Source organism: Dendrobates tinctorius, unplaced genomic scaffold (assembly GCF_039654945.1).
Source record: "Dendrobates tinctorius isolate UK_male_01 unplaced genomic scaffold, ASM3965494v1 ptg000115l, whole genome shotgun sequence".
Taxonomy (NCBI): Eukaryota; Metazoa; Chordata; class Amphibia; order Anura; family Dendrobatidae; genus Dendrobates; species Dendrobates tinctorius.
Genome location: NW_027361783.1, coordinates 7,822,501 through 7,847,720, shown reverse-complemented (window position 1 = coordinate 7,847,720; position 25,220 = coordinate 7,822,501). Strand labels below are relative to the sequence as shown.

At 43.5% G+C, this 25,220-nt stretch overlaps 1 protein-coding gene across 1 annotated transcript in view; it reads left to right on the top strand.

Annotated features, from left to right (window-relative positions):
- The first annotated feature begins 282 nt into the window (after positions 1-282).
- Positions 283-25,220, top strand: part of HIVEP1 (HIVEP zinc finger 1) — a 271,867-nt gene continuing 246,929 nt past the window's right edge. The window contains exon 1 of the mRNA XM_073589977.1: positions 283-429. The gene's annotated coding sequence lies outside the window, so the exon portion shown is untranslated. The remainder of the gene's footprint in view (positions 430-25,220) is intronic.

Sequence of the window (25,220 nt, the reverse complement as noted above, 5' to 3'; positions counted from 1 at the left end):
TCCAAATTTGACACCATCAAGACAAAAGGCTGCAAAAAAATTAGGTAAAAAAAAAAAAAACACTACAAAAACCTCAAAAAATGGTACCAAAAAAAACAAACCCTCCAAAAACACACACAAAAAATAAAAAAAAAAAAGCATTTCCTGAAGCAGATGTCTCTCGACGAGAAAGCAGTCAGAGGAAGTGATGCATGAGGGGATTCCTGAGCCGGCCATGCACATGGTAGGGCTGAGCTCCGGCCCCTTGCTCCACCCCATGCTCCCCTCCTCAGGAGAGGAAAGCGGGGACAAGAAAAGTGATGGGACGCGCAGCCCCTGAGCGCGAGCAGCCTTTACCCTGCGCTCATTTCCTGTCCCTCACCCGGACATATTCAAGTTTCTAGGAAAAAAGAGGAGGGGGCCCCGGCGGGAAACCCCGTGTAAGTTCTGGTGAGTATGAGGCGATTCTTTCTCTGTACGTTAGTGGAGTGAGGGGCTCCGTGTAGCCGCGTCACTTCTCCTCACACCGCGGGGACAGAGTGTAAGAGCACAACATGGCATTGAGGTCACATTACATGGACGGAGAGGAACCTCCGGGATCTCCGGCTGCCCTAATGAGGCTGTGTAACGCGGCTGAGGGAGGGCACAGTGCAGGCGGAGGCTAGTTCGAGGGGTTTCCGACATACGGCAGCTCAGGGCTGTCTGCAGTGACGGGAGCGGGCAGTGCTTGTGCGCATGTGCGAGCTGGCTGCAGACGGTGGATTAGCTGCAGGTTGTTCCCAGAGATTATCTGAGGGAAAATGCCAGAGTGTCACCAAAGCGTGAGGCTGTGTGCACACGCTGCGGATTTTGCTGCGGTTCCGCAGCGGTTTTGGCCGCTGCGGACCCGCAGCAGTTTTTGCTGCGGTGTACAGTACCATGATTCCCTATGGGAATCAAAAACCGCAGTGCAGACGGTGCGGAATTTTCCGCGGTTTTCAATCCGCAGAAAGAATTGACATGTCAATTCTTTCTGCGGATTCTCCTGCGGTTTGCCATCTCCTCCATTGAGGAGATGAAAAACCACAGGGCAAAACCGCAGAGCAATCCGCAGGTAAAACCGCAGGTCTTTTGACCTGCGGTTTCACCTGCGGATTTTACAAAATCTGCGCGGATGAATCCGCACATAATCCGCAGCGTGTGCACACAGCCTGAAGATTTGGTGCTGCGGATTTTCTCCGCACAGTGTGAATCTACAGCGTGTGTGAACGCTGTAGCAAATCCGCTGCGAGTCGCAGGGTCATGTTGTGCATGATGTTTTACAAATGCAGAAAACTTGCAGTGGAAATTCGCTGCTGATACAAATTAGAAAACCAGAGTGTGCCAGTTTATGCGTGGATATCGCCACGTCTGCAGCTTTCCCACAACAAAATGCTCAGCAGTGGATTTATTTCTTTTTGCTGCTGATAGGGTGCACATACCCTATAAAAGAAAAACTGAACAACCTCCTCAACCACCAAAGATCCCCTGTGTAAAGTAACAGCATCTAGGCTCTCCTCCGAACCAGTCGGCGGTCCAATGATGTCTGCTGTCCCGTGACATTATGTCATGTGAGCCCTGCAGCCAATCAGCAGCTGCTTCCATCAGATGTCACTGACATCCAGAGGAGGCCGGATAGCAGTGGCAGCTCTGGCTTCTTTCAGGGGTAAGGAAGTGGGCTCTGATTGGCCGTAGGGCTCGCGACCTCATAGCATCCTGCCAACCTCGGGGAAAGCAGGTGTCGACAACACTGGAAATGCAATCACATCGGGGGGCGAGTAGTAATAATAATAATCATCTTTATTTTTATATGGCGGTAACATATTCCGCAGCGCTTTACAGTTTGCACACATTATCATCACTGTCCCTGATGGGGCTCACAATCTAAATTCCCTATTAGTATGTCTTTAGAATGTGGGAGGAAATCCAGGCAAACACGGGGAGAACATACAAACTCCTTGCAGATGTTGTCCTTGGTGGGATTCGAACCCAGGACCACTGAGCCACCGTGCCGCAGTATAGCTGCTATTACGTTATATGGCGGAACTATGGTAATTGAGAATCTCCAGTTATGCTGACTTTTCTGTGGTGTGTTCTGCAATGAAATCCAAAATTTTCATGGATTTTCAGCTTTTATTAGTGTGTGACTGGTAGGAAATCTGCAATATTTCTGCTCGTGTGACTATACAGTAAGGGTATGTGCACATGGGACAGGTACACCATTTTTTTCTCGGATGAAATCTGCTTTTTATTTCTATATGGACAATGTGGATGAGATGTTACCAACTCTTATTCATAGGCTGTGATAAAAAATGGAAAAAAAAGCCTGTCACATGCAAATTTTGCCCCGGCAGCATTTCAGTCACAGGGGTAACACCGGTGTAGGTTCAGTCATCACTCTTGAGTATACAGAGTGCAACTGTACCCATGCCCCCGGCCCTGACTGACAACCGTACCCAATGCAGAGCCAATGTCAGTCAGGGCCGGGGACACGGCTACAGTGGCTGCTCTATACTTCAATGACTGAACCCTGCGCCGCCCCTGTGACTGAAACCGAATGCTGCTGGGCAGAATAAAATTACCGTAAGATTCTCCCCACAGCAATTGGCTATGTGCGGGCGCGCCGGGCAGGTTAGTAGCGCTGTTAACCTGCAGATTAATCCCACACCTGCAGGTTAATAACATTTTTTTCAGTTGAAATGTTCCCTTTAGGGGCAGAAGATTTTCTGCACAAAAACAGAGTAGGAAAAAAAAACCCCACAGCATTTTATACTATGCGAGAACATGGCCTTAAAGTTATCAGTAAACGTTTAGACAAACCCTGTCCATCTGCCCCTAGGTCACATGAATGTCATCGAGGATGACCCAATTCTGTGAGCTAGAATTGAGTCACTTTGTATAGCCTCTTTATACACATACAAATTTTTTTTTTCAGAAACGCCATGCATTTGTTTTATTTTCTTTTTGTAACATGTGCATGCAGAAAAAAAATGCTGTACCCAAAGCATGATGCTTTTAGGGAAAAAATGCCACTGACCACACACAAATGCCAAACAGGAAAATGCTGTGTATGTAGGCTCTTCAGTATTTATATTTATCGGTATTGCCCAGAGATCTGGCCCAGGGTATCTGCGGTGTGACTACCACATTATTGATGTTCTGTATTGACAAACAGAATTATTATAATTATTATTATTATTTATTCATTGGTTTCATGGTCCTGTACATGAGACGGGGTTACATCAAAATACAAATGTCACTTACAGTAAACAAACTAACAATGACAGACTGCTACACAGGCAAGAGGACCCTGCCCTTGCGGACTAACAGTCTACAGAATGGGTGACGGCCTCGCCTGGACCTGCTGGAGACATACAGTACATTATAAGTTGCCATTTGAACCTCTTTCAATTGCCACAGAATATTTAATGGCATGTAGTACCTAGTCTGTTTAAGATTGGCATTGAGCAAAACTTTACAATTAGCCCAAATTCGACATATGCCACACGAATGATAACATTGGGCTTAGTTTTTGAACCGGATTCACCTGTAATTTATTACCACAAAAATGTAATGGATCCAGTTTCCATTTTGGATTGCTGTTATTTTTTTTTTTAATGTAAAACCAGATCAAACCTGTAGCATAACCATGAGCTCCATGCTCCTAATAGCTTAGAATGGGAAAATTGGTCTCCCCGGAATAATTACACTTAAGCCACATTCACAAGTTGAGTATTTGGTGAATTTTTTTTACCTCAGGAGTGAAACAGTCAGAGGAAAAGTCTAAGGCTATGTGCACACGCTGCAGATTCACCTGCGTTTTTTTCCATGCGGAACCGCAGGTAAAGTGTCCTGCGGTTTGGTCTGCGGTTTTGCCCTCCGGTTTCACACCTCTACTATATTAAAGGTGTGAAACCGCTGCGGAAACCGCCCAAACAATTGACATGCTGCAGTTTGTAAACTGCAGCAAAACCGCGCGGAAAAAAACGCACCGTCAGCACAGCGTTTTTGAAAACCCATAGGGTTTCATTGTACTGTACTTGGTCTGCGGAACTGCTGCATTTCTGCAGGGCCAAAACCGCTGCGGAAACGCAGCAGAATCTGCACCGTGTGCACATAGCCTAATAGAAACACATCACCACTTCTGGATTTCATCACCCACTCCTGGTTTTGGCTTACACATACGGAGATAAAATATTGAACGTGGCTTTAGATTACTTTAGTAAACACTTGTTTTCTTCATGGAAAAACTAATTGTTAGATCTGTTCTTGTCATTCCTCCTAGAATTATATATCTGGGTGTTACCAGTTTGGGGGTGTCCACAAATTCCCTGACATTGTCCAATCTGTGAAGGGCACACCACTTTGACAAGAGGGATGGTTACACCCAGTTGTGAAGTCATTTTGCTATGTACAGGAGGAATAACAGGAACCTCTCATTGCAGAGATTTAAGTAAAAGATGCCTTGGGCCGGGTGCCCATGGAACTAGCCACACTTTGGAAGCAGCGTAGGATCACTGCATCCAAAGTACAGCCTTCTATTGAATGCAGGTAGATCCGCATGTGTTCACTGAACCTTGTGGGTTTACCGCGTTCAATACATTCTATTGATGTAATTTCTCAGGTGGAGACTAGCACTTCAGCAAGAGAAATGGACATGCTGTGGTCTGGAAAGACGTGTCCGTGGCTGATCCGCGGGCGCCTGTGGATGCCTTGTGGACTTGGAATTTCTTGAAGTGCTACAATAAGGAAGAAAAAAGCTACTGACCAAAAAACACCGGGATCACCACATTAATCACAAATATTTATTAAGTTCAGGCAGACAGAAAACCACTTAAAAACATTTAAAAAGTCACTCTATGACAATTTTAATAAACCCTTGAGGCTAATAATATAGCCCTCTAGACCCCCTATCACAATATTAAATATTATAAACCAACATGGATATAAAAAATCATATCTAGACAGGAAAACTGTCATTGTAGGATTAAATAGCAAATCACTTTGTATCACAAGTAGCATGCACATGGACTGAATTAGACCCAAATAGGTGAAACAAGTATCAAAAATACCCAGTGTGTGTACTACCATGTAATTAAAGAATGTGCACACTACCCAGTTTCTCTAATGGTCAGAGAAATGACACAGTAAGAGGGTGATAAAACACCCTAAAAATGCATCTGGACTCAGGTTTAAGGCGTCCAAACAAAGGAACGCTTGTCCAAGATAGCACGCCACGTGAGCGCTGGCTGCGGTGAAAACATAAAATACCGAAGATTGGGGGAGCCTGTGCAGACACCCGACGCGTGTCGCTACCGCAAGGTAGCTTTATTGTTTCTTCAAGTGTTGTAATATCTGGCCGCTGTGGGTTTGACGCTGCATAAATACACAGCGTCACTCGCAGCAACTCTGGATCGTGGGCACGTACCCTTTCAATTATTTCCAGAGCAGTGTAAGTAGTGACTAAAACAGTCCTATCAGGAGAGCTTGGTCTATCCAGGTATGTTTAGCATATGGCCAGTTGGACTGCTGTTTGTGTGGACATTGTTGCTAATCGCTCTACTTGTAAGTTTTGTGCTAGAAAGCATACGGTTTCCTAGAAATTCACCGAAATTGCTGCTGTAAAGCAAATGTCATTATAATTGTCTTTGTTTCATAATTTCCTTCTTATAACTGTACCCCTGTCAATGATTTCTGACAATATATTGCCAAACACATCCAGTGTTCTTGTAGCCCTCCCTCAGTGGGCCCTCATGTCAGCTTAGGGGAGGGAATGCTGGGAGTGCACAAAGGGGAGGGGAAGCCCAATGACGTCATTGGAAAGCTTAAGCAATAGACAGTGGGCAGGGCCAGACGGATCCCCCTGACAGCCCCTCCACCACAGAATCGCATGACTGAAGGCCTGCCAAAAGCTTTCCTAGTGTCAAGACTGCAAATGCAGCCCTTTCTGTAGTCCCTCCCCCAGCACAAACACAATGCTTAGTGTCACAGTGCAGCAAGGTCATTCTGACTGCCTGACATGCTGCATTTTTTCTTTTGTGTGTGCCCCTTATACCAGACTAACTTGTTTATCCTTTTTTTTTGTCTTAAAGCTGAACAACATGTTCTAGATGTTTAAGCAAATCCTAACGACAGAACATAAAGTATTAAGTCATTAGTTGTCTTGTTGACTCCACGGAATAATTACTAAGAAAACTGTGCCAAAAAAATAAAGTGCGCGGAATACAATTAGTTATGTATTAGACACTTTTTACAGTTCGCCAGCTTTCAAAGCTGTTGAGAAATAAGCGTTACTCCAATTATTAGTGTACATACAGATCAGCCATGAAGTTGTTTTATCCCCTTCATAACCAAAGTTTTTTGGGGGCCTTGATGACCAGAGCAAATTTTACATATACAGTTGCATCTCGCAAAATTAAAAAGTGAAACTCATGTATTAGTCATTACAAACAGAGTGATCTATTTCAAGTGTTTATTTCTGTTAATGTGGATGATTATGACTTGCATCCAATGATAACGCAAAAGTCATTACCTCAGTAAATTAGAATACTTTATAACCCCAGCTTGAAAAAATGTTGGCCTACTGAAATGTGTGTTCAGTAAATGCACTCAATACTTGGTCGGGGCTCCTTTTGCATAAATTATTGTATCAATATGGCGTGGCATGGAGCCGATCAGCCTGTGGCACTGCTGAAGGGTTATGGAAGCCCAGGTTGCTTTGAAAGCAGCCTTCAGCTCCTCTGCATGGTTGGGTGTAGTGTCTCTCATCTTCCTCTTGACAATACCCCATAGATTCTCTATGGCAGTGATGGCGAACCTATGGCAAGCGTGCAGATCCTTCTCTGTGGGCACGCATGCCAGTCCTGCCGCCACACACCCTCCACTCCCTACCGATGTTCAAATGTATTTGCGTCTTTTAGAAGCTAATGCATTTAAACCAGGGGTGGGGGACCTCCGGACCGCCGGCTTTTCATGTGGCCCACGGGCAGGTCCACAGAGTCTGCAATGCTTAGCCGTATCCTGCCAGCTGTTGGCCCTTTAAGCCCCAAGTGCACGGTATTACAGAACACTGCCTGTACATGAATGATGATGTCATAGGGGTGGGCGGTGTTAGCGCCCAATGCGCTCCCGTCCTGTCTCGGAAGAGAAGCTGCTGCCAGAGAGTCCAGAGCGACCTCTGTGCCGGCAGGTCTGTGCCTGTGTGCTGTGATCTGAGCCCCACAGCTATGTATCCCCTGTGATCTCTGTGCCCCCCCAGCTATATGCCCCAATGTGATCTCTCTGCCCCCCAGCTATATGCCCCACTGTGATATCTGTGGGCCCAGCTATGTGCCCCCCTGTGATATGTTCCCCCTGTTATTTCTCTGCCCCCAGATATAGGCCCCCATGTGATTTCTGTGCCTTCCAGCCATATGCCCCCTGTGATCTCTGTACCCCCCAGCTATGTGCTCCCATGTGCTCTCTGTTCCCTCCAGCTATTTGCCCCCTGTGATCTTCGAGCCACCCCTGGTGATCTGTGACACCCCCCCCCCCCCCCGGTGATCTATGTGCCTGCCCGGCGGTGCTGTCAGCCCCAGGTCCAAAGTGCAACATTCCTGCCAGGGCCGGAGGGGAGTAAACACAGTGCGGGCGTGCACTGGTAAGAGCTTTAGCAGGAGCTGGACACCAAGGGCGTGTTTCCGAGTTCAGGATTCGTTCAATATTTGCTACGGATTGGATGCTGCCGCAGCATCCAGATGTTGCAGCATAGTGGAGGGAATTTCATGAAATCCCGTCTCCACTATGCGTGCAAACACGCAGGTGGCAAACCTGTGTAACCGGACATTCGGCGTGTCTTTATAGACCACAACATGTCTATGTATAGGATGCGGTGATTCTGTATGTGTTCAATGAGGATGGGCTGAGTGCCCTGCGTCCACAGATGGGGGTTGTGCTCACAGCCCAACACTGTGCGGCCCTCCAAAGAAATGCCACCCCACACCATTACTGACCCACTGCCAAACTAGTCATGCTGAAGGATGTTGCAGGCAGCAGATCGCTCTCCACGGCGTCTCCAGACTCTGTCACGTCTCTCACGTGCTCAGTGTGAACCTGCTTTCATCTATGAATAGCACAGGGCGCAAGTGGCGAATTTGCCAATCCTGGTGTTCTGTGGCAAATGCCAAGTGTCCTGCACGGTGTTGGGCTGTGAGCACAATCCCCATCTGTGGATGTCGGGCACTCAGACCATCCTCATGGAGTCGGTTTCTAACCATTTGTGCAGACACATGCACATTTGTGGCATGCTGGAGGTCATTTTGCAGGGCTCTGGTAGTGCTCCTCCTGTTTCTCTTTGCACAAAGACTGAGGTAGCGGTAATGCTGCTGGGTTGTTGCCCTCCTACGGCCACCTCCACGTCTCCTGGTGTACTGGCCTGTCTCCTGGTAGTGCCTCCAGCCTCTGGACACTATGCTGACAGACACAGCAAACCTTCTTGCCACAGCTCGCATTGATGTGCCTTCCTGGATGAGCTGCACTACCTGAGCCACTTGTGTAGGTTGTAGAGTCCATCTCATGCTACCACGAGTGTGAAATCACAGCCAACATTCAAAAGTGACCAAAACATCAACTAGAAAGCATTGGTACTGAGATGTGGTCTGTGGTCCCCACCTGCAGAACCACTCCTTTATTGAGGGTGTCTTGATAATTGCCAATAATTTCCATCTGTTGTCTATTCCACTTGCACAACAGCATGTGAAATTGATTGTCAATCAGTGTTGCTTCCTAAGTGGACAGTTTGATTTCACAGAAGTTTGATCTACTTGGAGTTATATTCTGTTGTTTAAGTGTTCCCTTTATTTTTTGAGCAGTGTGTGTGTATGTATATACGGTATGTATATATACAAATTGTGCTTATATCCAGGGGTAGAATTTCAGCATAACATGTGCACTTGAATTAGTTGTTGTAAAAGGGCAAAACAGGCCTGAAAACTGCTTGAATGAAATTGCACTATATAAGATGAAGTTAAGATGCACGTGCAAATATAAAAACATTGTGGGTAGTCTAGTTATAGTAAGTAACACAAAATCACATGTAAAAGTGCAGAGTAGCAAGTGTAGCCATGATTGTACGTATGACTTACATGGTTTCTATGGTAAGCAGTTACCTGTATGTTCACACGGGTAAGGGCAGGAACGCCCTTACCGATGTGACCATACAATCATGACTTACAATCATGACTACACTTGCTACCCTGCACTTATAGCTTGCCGAATAAGAGGGAATCCAAACAAATTTGCTCAACTCTAGTTCTGATGTCCGGGCTCCAAGATCTGCAAATGTCAGGCGTTATCTCATTAGTTCTAGAGATAGAACATGGTAGCGGTCATTATTTTCGCCTACTTCTAATAAAGAAACCGATTGAAGCATCCTACAGTATAATTATAAATCTAAAGCCCTTAAAACAGTATATCACATACAGAAGATTCAAGATGGAATCCGTAAAATCCGTTGTCCTGATTCATCAAGAAACAGAATGTATGCATCCATTCCTTATCTAGTCGACTTCTTAGGGTGTGTGCACACGCTGCGGATCCGCAGCAGTTTTTGCTGTGGTGTATAGTAGCATTCTAAGCTATGGAAAAAAAAAAACGCTGTGCAGACGCTGCAGAATTTTCCGCGCGAATTTGCTGCGGTTTCAAAACCGCAGAAAGAATTGACATGTCAATTCTTTCTGCGGATTCCGCTGCGGTTTGCCCATCTCCTCCATTGTGGAGTTGAAAAACAGCAGGGCAAAACCGCAGGCTAATCCGCAGGTAAAACCGCAGCTCTTTTGACCTGCAGATTTTACAAAATCCGCGTGGCCAAATCCGCAGAGCATTCGCAGCGTGTGCACATACCCTTAATCATTGCTCCTCCTGTACTATTTCTCAGGGAACATGTACAAATAATGCTTCAGATCCTTACATCTTTGGAATGGTTGGTGAATGCAGAAGTCGTATTTAAATCCTTCAACCTGAAAATTTTTCCTTGGTTTTCTTTTGGATTCTCAAGAACAGGTATGGCTTCTACCAAGAAGCAAGCAAATGCAAATAAGATCCAAAATCTCTGCTCTATGAAGTCAGTCTCCTTAAGGCTAGTTTCACACTAGCGTTTTTTAGCGCTGCGCTTCGTGCGCAATAGAATCTCGTACAAAAAACGCATCATGCATTTTGTATGCGTTTGCTTTTTTTATGCGCATGCGTTTTAACCAGTTTCTAGCCATGTTAACTCTTAAAACACATGCAATTTTAAACGCAGGCGTGCGCATGTCCATGTGCACGCCTGCGTTCCCATAGACTGTAATGTGATTTTTTTTTTTTTGTGCATTCCGTGCGCAAGCGTTTTTTGAGACAGGTCGGACTGACCAAAAATGCAACAGGTCGCGTTCGGCACGCCTAGGCGCACACTACAAAGCGCATGAAAACGCATACGAACGCGTGCATACGCTAGACCATGCGCCCCCATGTTAAAGATAGGAGCGCAGGACACATGCGCATGGACGCGCACAAAGCGCAGCGCTAAACGCTAGTGTGAAACCAGCTTAAGATTCGCAATATCTATCCTGAGATCCTTTGACATCATGTATCCAAGCAGTACCATGGTGCCAAGCTCATACAAGAATTCTTCAAACTAATATTCTGTCCTGCTGGAATGGATCCCCCGAATCTCATAACAGAAGATTTGCCCGTTCAAGTAAAATCCTCCCTGAGCTGGTGGCTTAGACCAGATAATCTAACAAAAGGAGTATCCTGGATCCAATCCCCACTGATAACTATAATGTCTCATGCCAGCAAAAGAGGATGAGGGAGCAGTGGTCTCCTGAACTTTTTTTTTTTTTCCAGTGGATCTGGCCACAAGAAATAAGTATTCAATCATCAAACTTCAGAGAGCTGAAAGTGGTAGAAGAGACCCTCAAAACTGCAGTATCATTACTCCAGGGAATGCATGTAAGAAAATGTTCCAACATCATGACAACAGTGACTCTCCTTTGTCACCAGGGAAGTACGAAATAAGGAAATCTCACGGCAATCTTCTGTCCCTATCGCGCGCCATCAAAGAGGTTCCGCCAACGCTCAGACTTCCTGAGCAGGAAAGACACACAGCTCTGGAAAAATTAAGAGACCACTGCAAAATTTTCAGTTTGTCTGATTTTTTTTTTTGTTTATAGGTATATTTTTGAGTAAAATGTGAATTGCTCTTTTATTCTATAAACTACTGACAACATGTCTTCAAATTTCTAAGCACTAAATTTTGTATTTACTGTATATACTCGAATATAAGCCAAGATTTTCAGCCCATTTTTTTGGCCTGAAAGTCCCACTCTCGGCTTATATTCGAGTCATATGCACCAGGGGGTCGGAGGGGGAGGAGGGGCGGGGGTGTCAGGTCATACTTACCTGTCCTGGCGTGGTTTCTGCAACCCCCAGCTTCTCCACGCTCTCCCTTCCTCCAGCGGTCACATGGTACCACTCATTAAACTCATGAATATGCGCATAGTCATGAGTTTAAATGAGCGGTACCATGTGACCGCTGAAGGCAGGAAGGGAGACCGTGGGAGAACGGGGCTGCAGAGACCGCACCAGGACGGGTAAGTATAGCGATATGCACCTGTCCGGGGTCCATCGCTGCTTGCTGCTGTCTGGCACGTCATCTGTCAGTGACGTTCAGACAGCAGAGGGCGCGGTGACGTGGTTAGTGCGCGCCGCGCCCCCTGCAGTCTCAACGTCACTGACAGATGACGTGCCAGACAGCAGCAAGCAGCGATTGACCCCTGACAGGTGAATATCTCAGGTGCCAGCAGTGACACCGGCACCTGGCCCCCAGCGACGGAGAGGTGAGTATGTCATTTTTTTTTTATTTTTAAATGCAGTAGCAGCAGCGGCATCACATGGGGGCATAATCTATGGAGCATTTTATGGGGGCAGCATATGGGGGCATAATCTATGGAGCATCTTATAGGGGAAGTATATTGGGGCATAATCTATGGAGCATCTTATAGGGGCAGTATATTGGGGCATAATCTATGGAGCATCTTATAGGGGCAGTATATTGGGGCATAATCTATGGAGCATCTTATAGGGGCAGCATATGGGGCATAATCTATGGAGGATCTTGTAGGGGCAGCATATAGGGGCATAATCTATGGAGCTTCTTATAGGGGCAGCATATGGGGGCATAATCTATGGAACATCTTATGGGGACAACATATGGGGCATAATCTATGGAGCCTCTTATGAGGGCATAATCTATGGAGCATCTTATGGGGGCAGCATATGGGGGCATAATCTATGGAACATCTTATGGGGGCAGCATATGGGGGCATAATCTATAGAGCATCTTATGAGGGCATAATCTATGGAACATCTTATGGGGCCATAACCTTTATGGAGCAGCATATGGGGCATATTATTCTATGGAGCATCTTATGGGGCCATTATTAACCTTTGTGCAGCATTATATGGGGTGTATTTTGTATGGAGCATCTTATGGGGCCATCATGAACTGTATAGAGCCATTATGTGGGGCTCCTGATTCAATATGGATATTCAATAACATTTAACCTACTGATGTCTCAATTAATTTTACTTTTATTGGTATCTATTTTTATTTTTTAAATTCACCAGTAGCTGCTGCATTTTCCACCGTAGGCTTATACTCAAGTCAATAAGTTTTCCCAGCTTTTTGTGGCAAAATTAGGGGGGTCGGCTTATACTCAAGTATATACAGTATTTTCTGAAAATGAGAAATGGCTCTAAATAACAAAAAAATGCAGTGCTTTCAGACCACAAATAACGCAAAGAAAACAAGTTCATAATCATTTAGAAACAACAATACTAATGTTTTAACTCAGGAAGAGTTCAGAAATCAATATTTCATGGAATAGCCATGATTTTTAATCACAGCTTTCATGCGTCTTGGCATGCTTTCCACCAGTCTTTCACACTGCTTTTGGGTGACCTTATGCCACTCCTGGCACAAACATTTAAGCAGTTCTTCTTTGTTTGATGACTTGTGACTATCCGTCCTCCTTTGATTATATTCCAGAGGTTTTCAATGGGGTTAAGGGCTGGAGATTGGACTGGCCATGACAGGTTTTTCATGTGGTGGTCCCTCATCCACACATTGATTAACCTAGCTGGTGCGTTGTCCTGCTGGAAAAACCAGTCCGCAGAGTTGGGGAACATTGCCTGAACAAGAAGGAATCCTGTTTTTCCAGGATAACCTTGTATGCGGCTTGATTCAGACGTCCTTCGCAAAGATTAATTTGCCCAATTCCAGCCTTGCTGAAGCATCCCCAGATCATCACCGATCCTCCACCAAATTTCACAGTGGGTGCAAGACACTGTGGCTTGTACTCCTCTCCAGGTCTCCGTCTAACCATTATTAGATGACCAGGTGTTGGGCAAAGCTGAAAATTAGACTCATCAGAGAAGATTACCTTACTCCAGTCCTCTATGGTCCAATCCTTATGGTCTTTGGCAAACTTTAGTCTGGCTTTCCTTTGCTTCTCATTGATGAAAGTTTTGTGTTTTTTTTTTTTTTTTTTTTTTGCTTTACATAACTTAAGCCCTGCCTTTAGTAGCCTGTTACGAACTGTTCTTGCCGAGCACTTCACCCCAGCTGCCATTTGCCATTCTCTTTGTTGGTCACTTGATGTCATCCTGCGGTTGCTGAGTGACATTCGAATAAGATGACGGTCATCCCGGTTAGTGGAGAGCCGCTTTCGCCCTCTGCCGTCTATAGCTTTGTTGTCCCCAATGTCTGCTACTTGACCTTGTTGTAATGGACTGCCGTCTGAGAAATTTTAAGGATGGAGGCAACATGACGCTCACTATCCATCTGCTGGTAAAGCCAGAATTGAGCCTTCTTTTCCTCACGCAAGACTTTTCTTTTCAACTCCTTTGGCGTGGTTATTTTTTCATTCCTATTACTTTTGGGATACTGCTAGCACTTGATTTGCCATCCAGCTTGTCCTATTGCAAGAGGATTGTGAACACCACAGAAGGGTTTTTTATACTTTCCTTCGTTAAATAAGATTTGGTTCAGGTGATTAGGTAATCAGAAGCACATTAAGTAGAATGAGGTGTCCTTTGGTTGGAGTTCAACTGACACTGGAATGGAATGGCTGTCAGACATGTAGAGAAGCTGATTTTTATAAAACTGTGCAGTGGTCTCTTAATTTTTGCCAGTGTTGTACATCCGGGAAAATGGTGTGATGTCCGTGATTATATAGATAACCCGGAAATGGGGCCATCCAGAAGTGGATTTGTTTACGAACCCTCAAAACACAAAAGGAGAGCAATACTTCTCCCTCAGTCCAAACGACAAGTGTGGCAGTGGATGCATTCGCCCATCCTTAGGACATTAAGCTGGCCTACTCCACCCGCCCTTAAGATTCTCACGCGACTAAAACAGAACAGAAAATCTGGTTGGAGGGAGTTAATACAATCGTTATAGCGCTCTCTTGGCCAAAAAGAAGCTAATTTGGAACATTGAACAATCTGATGTTGGAGGACCCTCTTATCCTCCCTTCATTCCATGACCTTCTACAACAAAGTCCAATTTTCAATTCAGCCCTGCAAAATCTGTCTAGCTGCTTGGTTTCTGAAGCCGTAATAACGGAAAAAAGGTCTTATATGGTCATAGGTACACTCCAGCAGAGCAGAAAACAGATAAACAATAGCATATATGGGAAGATATGGAAGACATTTTATACCTTAGTATGGGTCTATTTCTCCAGATCCATTTCATCCAGTCATAGCCAGAATCTTGGTTTTCCTACAGGATGCTCTGGGAAGAGGTTTAAAGCCTAGTACCCTCAAAGTCCTGGTGTCAGCCTTAAAGTGAACCTGTCAGCAGTTTTGGCCGATGTAAGATGCGGTCTTTCAAGGCCTTTCAAGGCTTATCTACAGCATTCTATAATGCTGTAGATAAGCCCCCGATCTGACCTGCAAGATAATAAAATATGTTTTATTATGCTCACCCGCCGGGGCAGTGCAGCCTGGTTCGATGGGTGGCGCATGTCTTGTTCCGGCGCCTCCCATCTTCTTGCGATGCTGCCCTCCTGCTTGCTTCATCGCTCCCTGGCATCACGCTTCTGCGCAGGCGTACTTATCTGCCCTGATGAGGGCAGAGTAAAGTACTGCAGTGTGCTGGCGCTGGGTCATACTGTGTGGCCTTTAAGAAAAACAGGATGGGAGGTGGGTCTATTTTATGTTTGTGTTTCCTGTCCCTAATTAGGACAGGGAGCAACCTCCACCTGTTATGCTGTCATGGAGGGTTAGTAGGAAAGGATTTTACTGGTCTGATTCCGTTATTGCTGGCAGTCAGTGTGGCAAGAAAGGGCAGTAGTAAAGAAATTGTCTCACTACAACCATATCATGTAGCTCTCCTTTCAAATTCAAATGTACCTTTATTGGCTGGACCAAATACATATTAGCATTGCTAAAGCAAATACTGTATAGTGCTGTCAATTCTGCTGTACTGCCTCTGCCCCCACACTGACTGCTGGGGGTCTGATAGATGTTAATCAACTGCAGGTCTGCTGTGCACTGGCACATGTAATCAATCTGCAGTGAGTGCAGACTGTCCTATCTTACATAGAGCCTGTTATAAGCTATAGCTTGGGGCGTGTTATTTTTCTCATTGTATGTTAACGTCTGCTCATGATTGGCAGAGCTGGCAGCACTATTGGAGTAGAGTTACTAGAAGTGTTTTGTAATTAGACCCTGTCGCGTTGCCACACCGATTGTCATAGATGAGATCTGAAAGCTGTTGCTAATTACACTCAAGTCTGTTGTAGGCCGCTTTCGGTATCCGGCATGGTGCAGCGAAAAACCGGACTGCCGGATCCGGCGCCTGTTACGACCAGATCCGGCTTTTTCCCCGTGCTGTTTCATTGCTGCTGCATTGCGCCGGATGGCAATGTGGCGCATCCGTTTTTTTCCGGAGAAAATAGCCGGTCCGGCGTCTGGATAAAAACGTTGCATGCAACGTTTTTTCGCATTGCACATGCCCAGAAACCTTCTCTGCCAGGAATATATCCGGCAGAAAGAAGGATCCGGTGTCTGCATATGCTGCCGGATCCGGTAGTCCATTTTTTTGCCGCCCCATGCCGGATACCGAAAGCCTGAAGTGTGAAAGTGGCCGTACTCCAGCACAGGTCACCACTATGTCGTGAGGAGAGCCAGCCCGAATGTTTGTCAATAATACATGTCTCACACTGAGCTTGTTCTAAGCACAGCTATTGTGGGGGCAGGTTTTTCTTTCTCGTGTATTGCTGCCTGTTTGGTCAACCTCATAGAGGAGGAGAAATGCATGCTACCAGTAAAGTTTCTATGGTAATGCCCAATTGAACTAACAAAATTAACTGTTTAATTGCCAAATACTTTAATATCTCATCAATAGAGGCAACATTAACCCCTTAAGGACCAGCGGTATTTCCATTTTTGCGTTTCAATTTTTTTGCACCCCTTCTTCCAACAGCCATAACTAGTTTTTCCTCAATATGGCCATGTGAGGACTTGTTTTTTATGGGATGAGTTGTACTTTTGAATGGCATAATTTATTTTACCATACCATGTACTGGAAAACGGGGAAAAAAATTCCAAGTGCAATGAAATTGCAAAAAAGAAGTGCAATTCCACAATTGTTTTTTTTTTAATTTTTTTTTTTTACTATGTTCACTAAATGCTATAACTGACCTGTCATAATGATTCTCCACGTCAATACGAGTTTACTGACACCAAACATGTCTAGGTTCTTTTTTATTTAAGTGGTGAAAAAACCCCACAAAGTTTGCATTAAAAAAGTCTCAATTTTTCGACATCTGGTGTTGGGCGAGAGCTTCATTTTTGCGTGCCAATGTGACGTTTTACTCAGGGCTGTGGAGTCGGTAAGCCACAGTTGCGACTCCGACTCCTGGATTTTATCAGGCTCCGACTCCGGCTCCGACTCCGCCTCCTTTATAAATGGCCAATTCATAACAACAAATTTACTGTTGTAAAATATTAAACATCGTGCTTATTCAGTTTCTCACCATCATATAAGTAATCAGACCACTTAGAGCAAAAACTACATTTATTAGAATACAATTAGAATATAGCAAATAACTTTTATAAACTTTTCTAAACTGTAAGTAAATATGCAATAAACACTTTTATGCAGTTAATAAGAAGAAATCTATAAATTTGTCCTCAGAAAAAGTATTGCCTCTGTCAGATCCTCCTTCATGGATGCCCTCAAATCTGATCTAATTATTTTGAGAGCAGAGAACAACCTCTCTACACTAACTTGTGTTGGTGGCAAAGCAGTAACCACTCGGGCAACATCTCTGACAATGTCAGGATAGCAGAAATGACGTGGAAGTGCAATAAGGACTGCGCTTGCTTCTGGTAGAGTAAAGGGTTCTTTATTCAGCCAACGCGTTTCCTGAGCCTGCTGGCTCACTTCATCAGGGCAGATTACATTGGAAGACAGTGAAACATACTTATAGAGAAAAAAGGCGCCAATACAGGGTCAAACAGAATCAGCAAAGGTAAAAAAAACCAAAAAAAAAAACCAAACAATGAAACTTTATTACAAGCATAAAAAACACAACAATAAGAGTATATATAGAAAAGAAAAAATAAAAATATGTAAAAGTACAAAAAATTTAAATATAAAACAGAGTGCTATGGATCACGGGGTTAAAACATGGCTATAGTTAAAAAAGGTGAGTCCTCAAGGGGTATTAGAACCTGGCTCATAAAATGCAAATGGAAGGTATTAGTCCACTAGACCATTAAGCTTGACTGTGGTGGTGTGAAGAATAAATTGAGGGGTTGTTTGTCACTTTATTTAGGAAAAAAAAAAAAACAAAACATAAGCAAAGGTCAAAAATGGTAAAGAATAAAAACAATGAAATTTAATCACAAACATAGAAAACACAACAATAAGAGTCTATATAGAAAAGAAAAAATAAAATTATGTAAAAGTACAAAAAATATGAAACAGAGTGCTAAGGATCACGAGGTTGAAACATGGCTATAGTTAAAAAAGGTGAGTCCTCAAGGGGTATTAGAACCTGGCTCATGAAGTGCAAGTGCAGACTATAAAGTGCAAATGTAAGGTATTAGTCCACTAGACCATTAAGCTTGACTGTGGTGGTGTGAAGAATAAATCCCTCTTCTATCAAATAGAAGCATCATTGATAATATTGAGGCCATAGGGACCAATTGTCTTTAATTTATAAATCCAATAGACCTCTTTTCTATTCAGTGCTTGGGTTCTATTGGAAACGTGTTCAGGGATGTGTTCTATAGGAAAAATGATAGCTTTAGAAAAATCTCTTTGGTGAAATAAATCAAAGTGACGTGACAAACCGTGTTTTTGATACCCAGTTTTAGTGTTGTGTCTATGAGAGTTCATTCTACAGTGAAGGGGTTGTGTGGTTCTGCCAACATTCAATTTAGGACAAGGACAAAGGATGACATAGATGACAAAGGAAGACACACAGGACAGGTGGTTAGTAGTGTTGAGCATTCCGATACCGCAAGTATCGGGTATCGGCCGATACTTGCTGTATCGGAATTCCGATACCGACTTCCGATATTTTTTCAATATCGGAATTCGGCATCGGAATCGGAAGTTCAGTTGATTGACGGCCTGACGTCATCATGATGCGCGGTGTGTGCGCATCATGATGCGCCGTCATTTCGGGCCTTCCGGGGGTCTCTGCCGGCCTGCCGGGGGGCTGTGCCGGCCTGCCGGGGGGCTGTGTGGACTGCCCGGGGTCTGTACCGGCCTGCCGGGGGGCTGTGCCGGCCTGCCGGTGGTCTGTGCACCCTGTGGGGGTCTGTACCGGCCTGCCGGGGGGCTGTGCCGGCCTGCCGGGGGGCTGTGCTGATGTCCGGGGGTCTGTGCAAGCATCGTCCGATGGGACTACAAGTCCCATCGGGCGATGCCTGCTACCATGACAGTGATTGACACATTAGCCAATGATGGGACAGTAGTAGTCCCATCATCCGGCTAATGTGTTAAATGTTAAAAAAAAAAAAAAATAATACTACATACATACTACATGCATGCTACATACATACTACATGCTACATACATACTACATATATACTACATACATACTACATATATACTACATACATACTACATACATACTGCATGCTACATACATACTACATACATACTACATGCATGCTACATACATACTACATGCATGCTACATACATGCTACATACATACTACATACATACTACATGCTACATACATACTACATGCATGCTACATACATACTACATGCTACATACATATATACTACATACATACTACATATATACTACATACATACTACATACATACTGCATGCTACATACATACTACATACATACTACATGCATGCTACATACATACTACATATATACTACATGCATGCTACATACATGCTACATACATGCTACATACATACTACATGCATGCTACATACATACTACATGCTACATACATACCACATATATACTACATACATACAATACATTCATACAATACATACATAGACATACAGTACATATAACATAGAGTAACATACTTACCAATACTTGTCACATTGTTCCCCGAAGCCATTGTCTTTTCCGGGATAAATATTAACATAACAAACCACAAAAATACTCACCCACGATCCGAAGCAGTCCACGAGTGTGTCCCACGACGATCTTGGGTAGAGAACTGCAGCATCAGATGATGCTGCCGTTCTCTACGGGCTGCAGGAATCCAATGACGGAAGGTAGGTATCCTTCCGCACTGTATTCCTCCGCCACTTAAAAAAAAAAAGTCCCTAGTCTCACTTTATGCCATTGCTGTGTGGGAAATTCCCACACAGCAATGGCATAAAGTGAGACTAGGGACTTTTTTTTTTTAAGTGGCGGAGGAATACAGTGCGGAAGGATACCTACCTTCCGTCATTGGATTCCTGCAGCCCGTAGAGAACGGCAGCATCATCTGATGCTGCAGTTCTCTACCCAAGATCGTCGTGGGACACACTCGTGGACTGCTTCGGATCGTGGGTGAGTATTTTTGTGGTTTGTTATGTTAATATTTATCCCGGAAAAGACAATGGCTTCGGGGAACAATGTGACAAGTATTGGTAAGTATGTTACTCTATGTTATATGTACTGTATGTCTATGTATGTATTGTATGAATGTATTGTATGTATGTAGTATATATGTGGTATGTATGTAGCATGTAGTATGTATGTAGCATGCATGTAGCATGCATGTAGTATGTAGCATGCATGTAGTATGTATGTAGCATGCATGTAGTATATATGTAGTATGTATGTAGCATGCATGTAGTATATATGTAGTATGTATGTAGCATGTAGTATGTAGCATGCATGTAGTATATATGTAGTATGTATGTAGCATGTAGTATGTATGTAGCATGCATGTAGTATATATGTAGTATGTATGTAGCATGTAGTATGCATGTAGTATGTATGTAGTATGTATGTAGCATGCATGTAGCATGCAGTATGTATGTAGCATGCATGTAGTATATATGTAGTATGTATGTAGCATGTAGTATGTATGTAGCATGCATGTAGTATGTATGTAGCATGCATGTAGTATGTATGTAGTATGTATGTAGCATGCATGTAGCATGCAGTATGTATGTAGCATGCATGTAGTATATATGTAGTATGTATGTAGCATGTAGTATGTATGTAGCATGCATGTAGTATGTATGTAGTATGTATGTAGCATGCATGTAGCATGCAGTATGTATGTAGCATGCATGTAGTATATATGTAGTATGTAGTATGTATGTAGCATGCATGTAGTATATATGTGTTATGCATGTAGCATGCATGTAGTATGTATGTAGTATATATGTGGTATGTATGTAGCATGCAGTATGTATGTAGCATGCATGTAGTATATATGTAGTATGTATGTTGCATGTAGTATTTATGTAGTATGAATGTAGCATGTATGTAGTATGAATGTAGCATGTATGTAGTATGCATGTTGTATGTATGTAGCATGTAATTTTTTTTTTTTTTTTTTTTTTTTACATTCAACACATTAGCCGGATGATGGGACTACTACTGTCCCATCATTGGCTAATGTGTCAATCACTGTCATGGTAGCAGGCATCGCCCGATGGGACTTGTAGTCCCATCGGACGATGCCTGCACAGCCCCCCGGCAGGCCGGCACAGCCCCCCGGCAGGCCGGCACAGCCCCCCGGAGCCTGCACAGCCCCCCGGCAGGCCGGCACAGCCCCCCGGCAGGCCGGCACAGCCCCCCGGCAGGCCGGCACAGCCCCCCGGCAGGCCGGCACAGCCCCCCGGAGCCTGCACAGACCACCGGCAGGCCGGCACAGACCACCGGAGCCTGCACAGACCCCCTGGCAGGCCGGCACAGCCCCCCGAAAGGCCCGTACAGACCCCAGAGAGGCTGTACAAGGGCAGGAAAGGGTTTTTCTTATTCCGATACCGGAAGTCCCATAGACTTGAATGGGACTTCCGGTATCGGAATCGGCGATACCGATACTTTTTTTAAAGATCGGCCGATACCATCCGATACGATACTTTGAAGTATCGGACGGTATCGCTCAACTCTAGTGGTTAGTGATGGTGAATTTTTCTGAGGTGAATGGATGTGAAAAGATGAATGTATTATGAGCAATATTACTGCATAGGCTGCACCTGGGTTTCAGGCATCTGAAAATGCCTGGTGTCAAGCCAGTGCAGTTATCAGGAGTACACTGGGTCAATCTGCTAGGGGCCAGATGGTTTTTTAGTGATCTGGCCTTCCTAAAAGTGACAGTAGGTCTATCAGGCAGAAGTTTATTGAGTATTGGATCTTTTTTGATAATATACCAGAGGTCACCTAACATATTTTTTATCTCTTTATGTTGGGAGTTATAAGTAGTGATGAAGTTGGCCTGATAGTTATCATCTTCATCCTTTTCTTTAGATCTCTCACTTAAAAGAGTTTGCTGATTAAAATTTTTAAAAACATTATTAAAAGTAGAATGAACCAATTGGGAGGGGTATTTTTGAGCAAGGAATCTTCCCTTGAGGACCTCAGCTTGAGTATTAAAATCCTCGTCCTCTGTGCAATTCTTTCGGATTCTCTGAAATTGATTATGAGGGATGTTAAAAAGCCATTTGGAATAGTGGCTACTCTTAAAATGGACATAACTATTGGAGTCAACTTTCTTAAAAAAGGTTTTGGTATGAATTTTGGAATTTTTTATAAAAAAAGTGATATCAAGAAAGTCCATCTGGGTATTACTAATGTGGGGGGTAAATTCCAAACCCCATGTTTTATTTTGTATAGAAGAAATAAAAGCATCAACTGAAACGTGACTGGTGTCCAGGATTAAGAATAAATCATCAATGTATCTTCTATATAAAACAATACCCTCTAAAAATGAATCAATAGTAATAAAAGCATTCTCAAAGACCCCCATAAAAAGATTAGCATAAGTTGGCGCGACCCGTGATCCCATAGCGGTGCCTCTGATCTGATGGTAAAAATCCCCCAAGAAAGTAAAAAAATTATTATGTATAATAAAATCCATCCCATTAAAAATAAATTCCTTTTGAGGGTCAGACAGTCGACTGTCAGTTAAAAGAAATTTTTTAAAACAGCTCAAACCCAGTTGGTGATCAATGTTGGAATACAAAGCAGATACGTCAAAAGAAATAAAAACATAAGAATCTTTCCAAGGTGTGTTATTAGTTAAATTGATCAGTTGTGTAGAATCCTTTAAAAAACTAGGGAGCTGTGAGACATGAGGCTGCATGATTCTATCTATGTAAAATGTTAGATTACTGGTGAGGGAGTCAATACCCGAAATAATGGGTCTTCCTGGTGGATTAATAGTATTCTTGTGTATTTTGGGTAAATGGTACAGGAAGGGAGTGGAGGGGTTCTTGACTGTTAAAAACTTTTTTCATGGTCATTAAGAACCCCAGAATCATGCGCCTTTTTAATAAAATCATTGTAAAAAACAGTGGCTTGGGGGATGGGGTCCTGGGGGATGGGTGAATAAAATTTTTTGTCAGATAAAATTCTAAAAGCCTCGTTCACATAGTCAGTTTTATCTTGAATCACTATCCCTCCACCTTTGTCTGCAGATTTGATCACGATATTAGTGTTTTTCTCTAATTTTTCCAGTGCCACACGTTCTTTTGAGGACAAATTTTGTTTTACTGGTATATTTTGGGTGGGTAGTGCATTTAGACGATCCAATAGGAGATCAGAGAATGTTTCTATATGATGTCCTCTGCTTTCTAGTGGGTAGAATGAGGATTTCCCTCTGACATCAAGGTGGAAGGAAGAGACAACTGTAGTGTTTGAAGTGTCAGGGTTAGAGTGAACTTTTTTGAGTTCAAAATGTCTCAGTAGGGTAAGTTTCCTAATGTATTTCTGGGCATCAAGAAATAATTCAAAACCACTGCTTTTATTTGTCGGGCAAAAAGAAAGTCCCCCAGAATACAGAGGAATCGCTTGTTGCACTGTTATTTTTGATGAACGGTCAAATTTCTCAATTTCTTTTAGTGCACATGAAAAATTCTGCTGAAATGTACTGGCTGTGTTCCTTGATGGGGATGACTCTTCTTCTATGCGGGAACGCTTTGCACGGTCCTTGTGATCCAAATATTTTTCGAAATTAAATTCTTCATCAGTTGATGATGAGGGTGAAGATGTGGCAGGACGACCAAATTCTTCTTGTTCCTCCTGACTGTTCTGCAACCCTTTCATCCTTACTGCTATTTCAGACAGAGCTTCTTTTCCTTTACTTAGCTGTTGATCATCTAGAAGAATCCGATGCATTGGGTCTACATAAACAGCTGCCAAAAGAATGTTATTTTGTAATAGTAGCTCCTCTCTCCGTTTCATTGATGTAGCAATGCCACTTGCAATTAACCCTCCTCTTTGGGACAGGCGAAACATCAGGTTCTTCCACTCCTTTAAGAAAATACCTGGAGTTAAGTCCTCTGCTTGTAATTTTTTAGTCACTGTAAATGGGTGCTCTAGCAATTTTTCCAGCTCAGTCACCTGATTCCACTGACTTTCATTTAGCGTCAGTTGAGGGTTAGCCATGTCTACAAGAAAGGTTTTCAGTTCAACCAAGCGCTGAATCATTAAGTAAGTACTGCCCCATCGTGTGGCTTGATCAATAATTGCCTCTTTTCCAGCACGTCTCTTCAAAATTGAGTCAACTTTAGGGGTTCTGGCAACAGTAGCCAATTTTCTCACCTTGACAATCAGTGCAGCAGCATGTCCTTCTTGCAGACTCTCTCTTATAGCCAGCTGTAGCGTATGCACAACACAGCGCATGTGATGAATGAAAGAACATATTGAAACAGTTTCAACAAGATCATCTAAACTATCATGTTGCTGTTGATCTGAAGCAACTTCAGTTTGCTCCTCAGTTACAATACTGTGTTCCTCTATTTCAAACATTTCTGTGTCTGTGGACCCAGAATGTTCTTCTAGCTGCTGGTCACCATCATTACTCTCATTCATTAGCTTAATAGTACTTATATTTGAAGCATTGTCAGTTACGACAGAAAGAACTTGCTCTTTTTTAAGTTCATAGTCTTGCAGAACCTTTTCCACCAAGACCTGGAGAAACTCACTGGTGTGATGAGCTTTGGTGTCTTTTACTGCCAATGTCTTGGTAACTATTTCATTTTTGTCACAAACAAATCGGACATTGATGGCAAAATAGTTCACTCTGTGACATGTGCAGGCATCCATTTTAAGAAACTGAAAGCGTCCCTTGAGAGTTTTTTTAAGTTCTTCCTTTTGTTTAAAAGCTTCTTCGATTACTAATTTTCTAATACTCTCTCTCTCTCCAGAGAAACACCAAGCTTGCGGGCCATTTCCCCATTCAGACACATAAAAGCTGGTCGTGAAAATAATGAAATAGGCACACTATCCTTTACAACAAGCTCTATGATCTGTTTTTTAAATGTATCTACTGTCATTGTCACAGTAACTTTGTCACTGACAAAATATCTTGCAACTGATGGCTGCAAAGTTCTCTGCTCCTTTGTTTGGCTGGAAGAGCTGGGCACTGGTTCATTGGTTTGGATGCAGTCTTTCTCATCCACTGCTTTCAGTACTTCTGGATGAAAGCGCTGTAAATGTCTCTTTAGATTAGAAGCTCTGGTAGGAGCATTTTTATC